Genomic DNA, 12,061 nt, shown 5'->3' with positions numbered 1-12,061 from the left:
TTCTTCAGTTATAAAAGTAATCAATTTGAGCTCATTAATAAGGCGACGGCGTTTTCGTATCTTGTGTTTCTTGGGATTTAACGGTTATTTCTAGAGGGATATTTTTGTCTACCATGGGCCCTCAGCAGATGAACCTAGGCCCGGTCTGATCTATTTATTCTTACCGACACATTCAGTGTCAAGCAGCAATGTGCGGCAACAATTGATTTCTTCAGGTATTACGGGTTTGCGGACCCTTCTGGCGGCAAGCATCAATATAACCAGGTATGGCTACACAAGTTTGAAGCTTCTGTCTACAAAGCAGTATTTGCAGAAACAGCCTACGTATTCATTAATGTTTCAGCCCCGCGTATGCTTGCAATAAATAAGTATAACATTATTCTTGCACATGTCATGATTTTCAATTTATGTGTCATGTAATATAAACAATATTATTTTTGGGTTTCAAAATATATGGCCTCCTGTCGAAGCGTTCATTGCTCGTTATTATTTTTGCAGTAGAACATGCCAGTTTCACTAACATAGAAAACGTCATTCTTTAGTAATTGTCTTAACGGTTTTCTACAGTTTGATTTGCATTTTGCTTGTTTCCAGGCGCGTCAAATATGTTTTAATAGTTTGTACCAGTGATTTCTCGTGACAGACAACGACCACCCGTTTCCCTTTCCTGATTCATGTGAACTGCAGGGTATGTTGCGGGATGGGCAATTTTTAGAAATCTACTTCTAAGGTGCTCGAATTTCTAAATCAATGCCCCTGTGTTTTGGACATTTTGAGGGATATATTATGCGCCGAACTTCTGATGTTATATAATGCTCACTTTGGATCAAGCTTTAGTACCTCTTCCTTCGGGGCGTGAAATGTACCTCCCTATTTTTGGGCCTAAACGTGCATTGTTAGCGCCTACAAATCAGGCCTCTAATTATGACTATACGTCCTTCCTATATATAATGTTTGTACAATTTCGTACCTCAAAGTATGTTATTTTGTAAACTGCCGAGCCATGCTGCGTGAATCATGACTAGCAGTCGTAAGTGATGATAAAACTAGGAGTCATCTCTTAAGGTCTCATTGAACGTTAACTTTTGTAATTTATGACCATGCATTTTACATGAACTATGACATCTTTCACCACCGCAATGACAGTGACACGAAGCAAATAAAAATGGGTTAATATGTATATCCGCATCGATTGGAAACTCCAGTCCCTGCGCCCGAATTTCCCGCCCATCTAAAATAAGTACTCACACAGCAAATGCCCAACACCGGTTCAAGTACTACGGATTGCCTCTACGTTGTGATTTCAAATTATTACTTTAAAGTATGCTTCCTTGATTTTTTTTTCATTCTGTAGCTATGATGCCTCTTCATCATTCAGTGCACTTCGTGTTTTTCATAGAAAGAGAATATTTATATCTACTATGTGTATTTTTTATGCTTATATAGTGTTTTGTTGTACAGCTACACATGTCCATTGTTCAGAGGTCTCGCTTTACCATCCTTGTAAGTGTTGCCTGGGTCTCGTCAAGGTCTTTGGTTTCAATTTTTAGACCAGATAGCCCTTCCGATTGCCTTGTAAAGTGCAATATCAATGTTAATCCGAATTTGGAGCGATGGACGATCAGCAACGGTGGGCGGCTTTTGCGCAGATACGACATATGCTAAATTTAGCATTGGACAGGTGGACTCGCCGGAATGTTCAACTTGTGGCATGCCAGAGACTGTGGACTATATATTATTGGTGTGTTTAACGTATGCGTGTGAAAGCAGGGTGCTAGCCGCTTCCTTGAAGCGTTTGGACCACAGGCCTGTGTCGGAGGAACTGCTGCTGAGCGCTTGGCAGGACAAGGGGAAGGGTGTCCAAGCAGTGCGTGCTCTTTGCCGTTTTTGTATTTTATATGCCTTCAGCCACATCGTCACCCATCATGGTCTACTTTCTTCTCTCCTTCCCCTTCCCCAGTACAGGGTAGCAGGCCAGATTTGAATTATTCCGGCCAACATCTCTGCCTTTTCCTTCCAATAAAACCATCTATCTATTAGCATTGAAAAGAGCGGTGGTATATTTACGTGCAGATTTAAATTTCACCGATTACCGTGTCCCCGAAATATAGGCGCTAATATTGTTACGGGGTGTTCCTAAGAGGTAAGAGTTTCAGCTCAACATCAGGAGCATCCCCGGAACACCAGAGCACACAGGCAACACAGCTTCAGCTTCAGTGCCGTAGTAATTCGGAGCAGCGCCTAAAACTTCCCCGTCGTCTTCAGACATGTCGGATACACACCGTACCATTATCTACAAGCATAAAATAAAAACTCTTTCCAGCGTTTGCTAATATATCCGCTGCTTCCGGTGATTACCTCGCAAGTACAGTCGCGAAATAAAGGCATATTATTTCTAGTTTCGCCTACACACAGTAGCACAGATTCTTCTCTGTGCAACAAAAAACTCCTACGCAGTGAGCAGTGAAACCACTGTTAGCCGTAAAGCAAAGGATCATCCCTCGTGCACGTGCCATCTTCCGGCGCTATGACACAAAATTGTCATGTGATGTGTGAACGCTATCTTACGAATAAAGTAAGGGGTTGCCTTAGTGTAGGGAACTCATTAGCTGCAATTTATCTCACACCGACATGTGATCTGGAGCGGCAAATGTTTTCGGGATTATGCTGCCCTGTGACATATTCTAAACTATAAAAGCGAGGTATTTGTGCGAAAAGATGACGCTCATTCCTCGATTACCTTTTAGTTAATAGAGTTGGGACTGACTCGGTGAGCCCAGATTAACCGCGGGCTTTCGGCAATTATCTGCTTCGCCTTATTTTGCCTGCTTCACCACGCTCAAGAAATTATGCACCAACATTTTTCAGCAGGCCGGTGGAAGTTTGTCGCCGGATATCTATTGGGTGGGTATTTGCAGATATATTGAATGGACGTCTTTTGATGCGTTTGTTGCAGTTTTATATTTATATTCTGCTTATCTCAATTATATATACATATTATAATATGTGATAAATTGTGATATAATTATAAAGTAAAAACACCTTAACAAACTGAATGCATTGAAAGCAACACTAATTCAGAGGAACTATCCCGGTAGCTCCCTTAATATGGCCCTAGAAAAAGCAATCACGAAACCACCAAAGGCCAACACTGAACGCCAGCCTTTTGTAACTAAATACTCCAATGCCCTTCCAAACAGAAACATTATTCTGCGGAAATACCATTCCATGCCAACGTGTAATGAACACCTGACGAAAATATTTCCGGAGGCACCAAGGGTAACATGCAAACGTAATGCAAACCTCAGAGATATTCTAGTACATTGTAAACACGACAACAAGCATCCAATACAACCACACCCTTGCTCTCCACCAGGACGTGAGACGTGCAGACATATACAAAAAGACACCACGGTTAAAAGCAATGCAATCGATTTCACTTTTAACATAAAATCAGGCTTTAACTGCACATCTTCAAACGTTGTCTACTTTCTAGAATGCTCCTTCTGTCACAAACAGTACATCGGAAAGACAGGGCAACCAATGAACATAAGGCTTAATGGACATCGGGCAGACACAGGCAAAAACCTCCCGAAAGTTGTTTCCCAGCATTTCAGTCAAAAAGACCACACGTTCGACGAAATTTAATTCTATATTCTGCAGTCAGGCTTTAAATCTGCAAGGGACAGAAAATATAGAGAGGCATATATTATCCATAAATAAGAACATTAGAACCAGCATGAATAAATGTCTCTAAAGGAACATTAAAATTCTTTAGGCACATTACCTCTGCATCATGCCTATTCGGGAAAATAACGCCACATAGAATTAATTGTTCAGCTTATTCACGACACATGTACACTCTATTCCATTCCGCAATAGAAAAAGCTGCACATGTTTCTCCAAACACATTTCCTCTTTATCACTTGTTACTTGAGGTTGTCCTCGAACTTTTTTTTTTGCATGTCAGTTGTGGTTCACTGTGAGGTTATTATTCTGTGTCTTCATACTTCTCTCTCCCACCCTCACCCCTCACTTTTGCAGAAAGCTTCAAGAATTGTCCACCTTAGATTTATTCCTTATCAGGGCCATTTGCAAAGCTCGTCACTTTGTAAGGTGTATCTGCCCCAAACCTGTTTACTTGGTGACTAATCATTTACCGATATCGTAGTTTTTCCTGGTACTGCCGCTTTTACTTCTTTTGCAGGCAACAGGATCTCTGGTTCTAGACTGGGAAATACATGCTGAAGAAACCTTTTTTTTCTCACTTCATGCCCTACTTTCTTCTCACCCATCCTCCCCTCTTCACTCCTACACCTACTTTCTTCTAACCCACTTTCCCCTCCCAAGCTTTTATTCTTCGGAAGCAAAGGCGTATTTAAACCCCTGCCAGTGATGATCGCTTTGCCCAGACAAACACAAGTCCACTTGTCGAAACGTTGTCTCAATCTGCGAACTGAGGCTACCCCATTTACCCTTGTTCAGTGCTCCTTCATATCGTGTAAACCATCTTCTTCCTCTCGTTCTACCTGAATGCAATGAAATGTAATTTTAAATTTTATGTTAGTTGACAGCCATTAGTCAAGGGGATTATGTTTGAAGAACTTCATAAATATCATTCCTTAAACATAACGACAAGCTTTGAATGCTCATGCAAAATCTCCTCGACCATAGTATTTTGGGATAATAAAAAGCAGCATCAATGCTTATCGATGCGATGCGACAAGAATCGATGCGATGTTTGAAGACAAACGTTTGGCCCAGGGATCCGCGACAGAAATAAAAAATGTCGCTGTATGAGCGCAAAAGGCCGGCAAGGGCGCTGTCATATTCGGGACGCAGGCCAGAGGCAACCATGGCTGAGATGCGGTCCTCAGGACTATGTGACGGGGCAGGTTTTGCAGGTACCTCGGCGTGACGGTCAGACAGCAGTGAAGAAATAGTAGAGCTGGACAAAGGTGACAGCTCGGTAAGAAAAATGCCCTCCGGGGGAACTTGCGACGACATGCTGAAGTTGAGTACGGGAATGTAGGTGAGGTTATTGTCGACGTGTACAATGTTATGAGGTAGGACGATGTTGCGCTGTCGGTGATGGGGTTGACAATGTAGTCGCCGTCAGGAAGAGATGGAAAAGGTAACATGCGCACGTATACTGCCGCCTCGGGAGTAGGCGAGTAAATATACTGGAGCGGAGGTGAGGCTGGGAATGGTCAGCATTACTGTCTTCAACACAATGGGGCAGGACTTGGCGCAGAAGTCCGGAGGCACAGTCAATGAGAGCGGAATGGGCTGTTAAAAAGTCTATATGCTTACAATCACGTCTTGAGGGCAAGTAGTAAGGACAGCGAAGAGCACAGGAACGTGGTGGCCGGCGATGATGATGCGCGAAGTGCACATTCCGATGATGGTAGCAGTGTTTCCATCAGCAACACGAACTGTAGAGGTGTTAGCGGGCGCAAAACATTTTTGAGGCGCTGGCGGAACGACGAACTAAGGACTGAAATATGGGCCCCAGTGTCAATAAGGGCAGAGACGGATCCATCCACAAGAATGTCAATGAGGTTACGTCTGGGTGTGGGTGTCGCTTCCGAGTTGACAGTCCGGGTCGGTAATGCAGCGCCACTCCCGGGCGCTGCACTCGCTAGTTTCCCGAGTTGATGCCGGCGTATGATGGGGAGGAGTTGCGACGAGGCATCGGTGAACGGGATTGACGAGCCAGTGGGGATGGAGATCGACTGGAGCGACGGGCAGTGGAGACGCTTTTGTTGCGAGGCTGATCTGTTTCAGGAAGACAATGTCTAGGTCCATCATAGGCGGGGCGGGGCTCCTCTGGTTGGGCAGAGAAGCGTCGAGGTCCATTGTAGTATCGACGGTCGGCGTTGTAATAAGAGCGAGGGGCGAAAAACGTACAGCTACGGCCATAACCAGATGTGTGGCCGGCGCGACAGCAAATGAAGCAAATTGGCCTGTCGTCTGAGGTGCGCCACTCTGCAGGATTGCGGCTAAGGTAGCGACGTGGGGAAGCCTGGCTGGTGGTAGCAGCAGCCACTACAGGAAGAGGGTGCGTTGGTTACGGTGGCGGCACGGGGCTGGGGGAGATGCTGACGTTGGGGAGTTCTTGGCGAACAACGGCCTGTATCATGGCCATGGTGTCGGCCGGCGGAGACGTGGGTGGTGCTTGAACCAAGGCCTTGAGTTTTCTCCGGATGATCCGAGTGATGTTCACTGGATGAGAAGGCTGTTCCAAAGGCTGCACGTCAGCGCAAGATGATGTAGCCGCCGTGTTTGGAAGGCGGTCAAAGCGATGTACGAGACGGCGTTGTTTAGCCTGCTAGAATTTTCAACAGACTTGAAGTACCGAGTCGACGATAGCGCAATCCGTACAGAAGAGGATGTTGAACGCATCATCCGCTATTCCCTTGAGGATATGTGCTATCTTGTCACTTTCTGGCATGGAGCTGTTCACCTGTGCGGCACAATGAAATGACGTCTTGAATATAGGCAAGGAAGGATTTCGTGGGGGATTGGGTGCGAGCAGAAAGTTCTGTTTTTGCTGCGAGAGCCCGCCCAATTGGCTTTCCGAACAAATCCTGTAGCTTTTGTTCACAGATTTCCCAGGTCACTAGCCTTTGCTCGTGATTTTGGAACCACGTCCGAGCTGTTCCCGCCAAAGAGAATATTATGTTCGCCAGCATAATGGTCGCGTCCCAGTGGTTGTTTCTGCTGCAGCGCTTGTACTCATCTAGCCAGTCGTCAACGTCCGGCTTGTCTTCGCCATTAAAGATGGGAGGGTGGCGGATCTTCGTGAGTACTACTGGCGATGGTAGGGGCTGCCTCGGAGGTCCTAGTGGTCGTTGCTGACGTCGTTTTTTGCCCAGGTACGTGGCGGCAACTGCGCAAATCCAGCTTTTTCTGCGCTATTTTGCTCTTATATTCTGTTCTGAGCGCACGGGATCTTTCGTCACCTCCACCAAGATAATACGGGGTAAGGTAAGGCCAAGAGATTAGTCCAAGATGACACCATACACGGCACACAAAACCACAGCAGCGTCAACCGGGCACCATCGACACTGCTCCAACGTCGTCTTCACCAAAACTCACGGGATTCTTCTTCTTCCGTCCTTATGCAGATACCAGTGCATGCATCGCCTAATGTAACAATATGTTGGATCATAGTGCTGCTAGTAAGGATGTCATATAGATGCTGCATACTCTAGTTGACTTGATACGAAAGTCCTGTAAAGTAGAAGTTTAAGAGACGCTGCTTTCCAAAAGTTACGACGAATATATCCTAGTGCTTCGTTGGCGTTTTTATAACATGGGTAACATGAACAGTTCAGGTAAGGTTGCTAGTAATGTGAACACAGAATACTGAATCTAGGAGCATGCCGTTAAGTTGATAGGAGGGCAAATTAGTAGTCACTCTACACACACGCATGAATTTGCACTTGTTAGCATTGATGTCCATTAGCCAAGATTTACATCAGGTTGAGATGGAATCGATTTCAATTTTAGTACGTCGCTTTCGCATTTTATTTCCCTAAATTGTACGCAGTCGTCGGCGAATAGGGGAATGTTCGATAAATTATGGGAAGGTAGATCATTAATGTAAATAAGTAAGAGAAGCGGACCGAGTAAGGAGTACGGAGAGTTTATTATTGCGTGAGCACTGTATGGCTATGTAGGCGAGCTTCGCGTGGGCGTGACCTTTTCGCAGCTGTAAACGAGCAATCAGTCGGTATATAAAAAAACAAGAATGCTACCATCGGATAAAGTGTAAAGGAAATGTTTGGTTTAGTAGAGTTGGGCGGTTTAACCAGGCCGCGGAAAGTCAGCGGCACTTCCGTCCCGTCTGCTTGCACTGGCTGCACTAAATCTGAAAAGTGCTGCAGCGGTGCCAGGTGGTCACGTGAGCGTGCAGTGCCAGTTCCGACACTGGCGTGCGGCGGCAGCTGCCAAAACGAGTACGCAAGTGTAGGACTCGGCAACCTAGCAGACGCGTGCGCGCATCATGCATCGCGTGCTGTAACATGATCACGTCCAGTTTCGAAGCCAGCTGCCGTAGGCCTACAGCGCTCGATCGGAAAGTGACGACGACTAACAGTGACACCAATTGACCAAATACGTGCGACTGCGCACGATCGTTATATATCGGACAGTCTGCGAAGGTGCCATTCATGCGCCTGGGTACGAGAGAATTAACGTTGTAAGCAGTTGCCACGAGTACTAGTTTAAATAATTAGGACTGCCTAACAAGACGCTTGATTGGTTTCCACGAACTTACTTCCGTCCAAAAGCACTAGCTGACGCACGTATATGTTTGTACCTCATTGCGCTCTCAGACATTCTATGTGCTCCGTGGGCGACAAGTTTGATGTCGTATAGTCGCTGCGAAGCTGTCTTGTGGCACACACACTTGGCACGACAGAAACTCGATCGATCGCAACTGATTTCTGTTCGCATATACCTGTCTTCCGAGGTCACAACTCGATTAAAAAAATACTACATAGGACAACGCGCGCGAAGGTGCCGTATCGCGGCCACGTACCACTACGTATGTGGCCACAACTACATATAATACCGCTCCTCCATCAACAAAATGCCAATCACCAGCATGCAGCCCAACTACCTTGTATACGCAACCATTTGCGGATCCGTTAGCAGCGAACCGTCCGGGTTCTGAAGGAGACGGACTTTACAAAAGCTATGCAGGACGATGCGCAGCGTCGTCTGCTCTTGGCCAAGCGGAGCGCACGCCATGCTGGACTTTTTTCTGCACCTCTTCTGGAGCGACTGCAGAGTGAGCGAGAACTCGTGCAGAACTAGCCCTGCACCTTAACAAAACGAGGAGAGAAGTGCAGACTGCGCACGCGGCACTGGCACAACGAGGACGGCGGTGCTGCACTACTTGAACTAGTGCAGCTGGTGCAGGCAAATCGAAGAGACCTTAATTCTCCCGAGCGGGGGCGAAAGGAGGAAAGAAATAGCTGGGAAGGAGGACTTGTTCCTCGCGCCTAAATTTTCCCCTCGCACTGACGGCGCCGCCGACTCCGCTGCGTGGCTTGCTTGTCCTCGCGTGAACCGCTGTAACCATTACGACTCCGCTCGTTTTGAATTAGAACCGTCGTCTGCGTCGGTCATCTGCGTCGGTCGTCTGCGTAGTCTAGCGCGGTGAATTCTCTGCGTGTTGGCTTATTGGCCAAAGTCGCGATTTTTCGTCGTGGTTCTTTTACTCTTTGCATCTCATTCCTGCTGGCTCCTCGCCCCTTCGTGAGACGATAGACTCACGAAACAGATGGGTCCATGGAACTGCAGCGTACAGCTCCAGTTCCATGGACCCATCTTGTCTGTGATTGTGCTGGTCATTACAGTCGGTGATATCCGCTGTGGTTCGTGTTGTTGAACTTGTTACCTTCATGTGCTGTGGGGAGACGTATGTGCGTTTCGAAGAAGACGGTTCTTCCAGGAAGGGTAGTGGAAAGTTTTAATCGTGCATTTTGGTTATGTATAGCACAGTGACATGTGATTACTTGCATCAAATACAAACCACTAGGTAATTACTAGAACGCAGGTATTTGCTCCATGTTTCTACATTGGTTTGATGGTATGTAATGCGTAGAATGTGCATCATTTGTTTATTTCATATTAACTGTACACATGCTGACAGAAGCAGTGCCGGCAAACTGGGTTCTTTTGTAGTGATAAAGCAGCATGCAAGATTACAATGTTAGCGCAGAACACAGAACACCTGTAAACTGTTGGCTATGTAAAGTGTGCGTGTGTGTGTGTGTGTGTGTGAAGGATACCTCGTCGCATCTTTTCATTTTCTGTTTCGCGTGCACTTAATAAAAAAGGGAAACAATATCTGCTGTTCTCTGTGCTATTTCTTGCTGCGGTCGGGTACGCTTGCTCGCGAGCGCCTGCGCCCTCGAGAGCGCTATGCTTGTGGTCGCGCCGTGGCAGAACGATGATGCGGTAGAAAATCCACGGGCACAGCGTTCTCCTGGGCGCGTGCGCACGCGAGCGCGCGAGCCGCGCTGCTTGAATCAACCTACCGACACCCCCTTCAGCACCGTTTTTTTGGACCAGTCCGCTATACTGCCTCCCACATCAAGTCCATTTTTTACGCGCCCCCTCCCGTTATAATTCTATAATGGGGAGTTTGGCGCTAGCGTCTGTAATTCGTGGCCGCTGGGAGGTACAGGGAGTTTCACACCCTTGGCTTAATGTCCCAAAGACCCAAAGCGACTAAGGTTATGAGAGACGCCATAAAAGCAAGATGGCCTCCAGCCAACTTCCAGTTATGATTCAAAGCTTCCTGTCACGCGTCTCAGTGTATTCCACGTTTCTCAGTGCAACGCCCGTTGTCCTGAATTCGTCTAAGTTGACCGGTGTTCTATAATTGGTTTACAGGAAAGGACAGCCGCAGTATATGTCTCTCGCGGAATCCCACTGCCGCATTTCGCTGGCAGTACAGCAACGATTAGGCTTGCGCATTTCTCCAGCTCAGATTCTGCAGTGATATCGGAAAAATTTTCAAGATGACGCCCCGCTTCCACATTGCTTGCTTGAAGGTAGTGCAGGTAACTATCTTGTACCTCAATGATTGTCCTCTCGAGGAAAATATATCTCAACTTCGAACTGTCACAGCAAATATTCTCGCAGCGCGTACAAATATACTAGGCATTTGTTTTGAGGAACATATTTAATCTTACCATTCTCAAAATGAATATCATTGAATCAAGTCTTCTACACCAGCAGTGCATCAGATTCTGTCGCCAAGGGAATGTAGGCCCATCGTATTTCCGTTACATCGAAATAATAGACGCACATATATATGTAACAAGATAAGGAACGCCGCCTGTTTCTTTTTTTTTTCGGATGTGTGAGGGGGATGGAACGTGCGTGTGAATGAGAGGAAGATCTGCCTATGGCGCCGTAGGTCTTGGGATTTGATAGAAGTTGATCACTTGTAGGAAATGAGCCCTGCTTCCCTTTCTTAAGCGCCCATGCGTCGATTAGCCTACACGACATAATGGATAGTGCTCAGTTTAATGGTCGCCACCTTAGGTTGACTGGGGCCTATCACCATATAAGGATGAAGCTGGAGCTGGGTCCTTGCAGTCTGTGCGCGGCAGAATTACGGTGTGCTTCCGCTGCTGCAAAGGCGTATACAGATGATTCAGATTCGGCATAGGTAGCGAGTGCGCCCCTAAAGGTTCTAGAATTCATTACACCTGCGAGTCTCAACGCACGTGTACTAGTAGAACTACACTAAACATCACAACATAGCCCTTTTATTGCTTTTTAGATTAGAGGTATGAAGTAAAATGAAAATTAACTCAATTAATTGTTCTGCTCAGCCAGCGCTGTTCACGAATGTGGGCCTCTTATCTTGGACGCAATAAGAAGAAGTAAAAGACACCATACGGGGCGCGCAGCTCGAGGCGCAAGCACGGGCTCGATCAGCGCTGCCATAGCTTGGATCGAACGTTCCATTGCCCCTTTCTCGCAGGGAGCCCGCTGGCACACGACGCCAAGGGACCCTGCCAGCCGTTACCCTTACCCGTGCAAAGACTACGGTGTGGAGAGCATTGCTGCTTTACCTTGCTCTCTGACCGTGGTGTGAGGTAAACCAGTTGGGGCACCACCTGGGTGATCATCGCCAGCCGAGCGAGGGATCTATTTAGGCCGGAGTGCGACTTTCTCAGGTGAGCAAGTTAAGTGGACCGCTATCGTGGGCATATGCAGATGCACTGTAAAAAAAATCCGTAAAATATTCGTAGGAACGCTGGATAAAAGAGCATACAGCTGCTCTGTTCTACCTAAAAAGGACAGAAGGGCAATAATAAATCCGTGAAGGTGGTTGCTATGATGTCGACAAAATTGTCTTGAGACCGAAACGCTGCAACCAAAGTGCTGGCTTATGTTGTGCTATTGTTTGCATCATAAAATATTGTAGATATGCTTTTGATAAGCCCCCAAATTCACAAATGCGATGCGTACGGGTCGTGGCGGCGCTGCCTACCTCCCTTAAGGGCTTATACGCAACCGTATCTGC

This window comes from Amblyomma maculatum, chromosome 7 (genome assembly GCF_055883805.1).
Source record: "Amblyomma maculatum isolate TAMU_Amacu chromosome 7, ASM5588380v1, whole genome shotgun sequence".
Lineage (NCBI taxonomy): Eukaryota > Metazoa > Arthropoda > Arachnida > Ixodida > Ixodidae > Amblyomma > Amblyomma maculatum.
Note: the sequence above shows the minus strand (reverse complement) of the source record.